The following is a 1,887-nucleotide window of genomic DNA, read 5'->3' on the forward strand; positions in this document are numbered from 1 at the left end:
ATGTTGATAAACATACAGGTAGACACACAGACAGACGGATGGACGGACATACACATAAATATATAAGGGATATATACACTGCATGTTTGCAATACTAGAGGAAGAGGAGAAACACTAGAGAGAGAGAGAGAGAGAGAGAGAGAGAGAGAGAGAGAGAGAGAGAGAGAGAGAGAGAGAGAGAGAGAGAGAAACAAAGGTAACCTGTAAAGTATGTAAATATCCATAGCAACAATCAATATCTCCCATTATGAAAATGCCCATGAGAACTTAGGTAATAAAAGTACATTTTCTGGAGGAAACATTTTACTTTCGTACTTTAAAATTTCAACTTTTAAACAATCTACTGTGACTGCAGTATACCAGCCATGACTGAATGCTGGGGGAGGGGAGGCAGCGCTCCCTTTTAGGATGCAGACGGAGCGAGACTGATTCAGCAGCGCAGAAAACTCAATTTGCAATATATTGTACATTGCAGTATAATGTTAATGGTATTGAGCTCATTCCTTTCTGGTTTTGTCTATCTTACTGTATAATGATGATGATTTTGTTGTTGTTGTTCTATTATTGCTGCATACATACATGCATAAATACTACTACTACTACCACTACTACTACTATTACTACTATTACTACTACTACTGCTCTTATATTACTACTACTACTACTACTACTCCCACTAATATCAATAACAAACCAACAACAGCAGTAATAATAACAATTTGCATCCTTGACGGGAGATGTGGACGGCCTCATAACATCTCGAAGGATTTACAAGCACAATTCTTTCTTTCAGTAGCTACAGGGAGCCTAAAATATAGATGATATACATAAAAAAATACATTCCAAATATGTAGATTTTATGATTTCCTTTTATTCTTTTTATTCTTTTAAGTCATACTATAGAACTGCTAAACAGGAAACCCCTTTTGTAAGTAGTTTTAGGAAAAAAAATATTGGATAATGTGCAGTAGAAAATTTATACTTTTATGCAAGCGCAGATGTGAGTAGAAAATTTATACTTTTATGCAGAACTAATACCTTTGTTTCATTAAAATATTCCATCCAGTTTCGGAGCAAATATATATAGTTACCAACACTGTTACTAATATCGTGTAAATGCTCAGGCAATTGTTTTCACTCTTAGCTTAGTTAACCTTACAACTTCACTGCTACATAATTCTAAACAACAGATTGCACGATAGTCGAAACTTCAAGTAAGCATTTCTTTGCAGAAGCATTTCCAGTGCCTAACCGATACTCTGACAACAGCGTAATTCCCCACCAATCCTTTGAGAACTGCAACTCTTGATTTTTTTTAGACCAAGGAAAGGAAGATTCACGAGTCCCCAGAGCAATAAATCTTAACTCGACCAATCATTTGGATTTCGCTTTTATTTCTTGTCAGCGGATCCCTTCCGCCCACAGATAGAATCGTGTTTTAGTTGGTAAGTCTTACCGACACGGTGTTTCCTGCCGAAGAGAGCAGGAATGCGTATTAGAATCTCCAAGTTTTGATTCTGATCCCCGACTGAGCGTCTTGGATGTCTTTATTATTAGAGGGGATACAAATTATTAACCAATGGAATCCTACCTCTTTCTACATTTGAAAGCCACTTCAAAAGCAAAAATATACTTATTATTCACTGCAAAGGATGAGGAACCACAGAATAACACGTCCGTTGAAAGCCTGGGAGCCAGCTCTTCTGATTGCATGAAAAATAGATAAAAACAATCGCGCAATTGATGTTGAAAACGAAGTACATTCTGAAGAAGAAGATGAAAAAAAAAAATCAAATCACCTTCCCTATCAATTTACCACTTTCAGATAAATGAGGACAGAGTATTATGAAAGCTAAAGTAAAAAAAAGGGGGATATATCTCCAAATT

This window comes from Penaeus monodon, chromosome 40 (genome assembly GCF_015228065.2).
Source record: "Penaeus monodon isolate SGIC_2016 chromosome 40, NSTDA_Pmon_1, whole genome shotgun sequence".
In the NCBI taxonomy this organism is placed as follows: Eukaryota; Metazoa; Arthropoda; class Malacostraca; order Decapoda; family Penaeidae; genus Penaeus; species Penaeus monodon.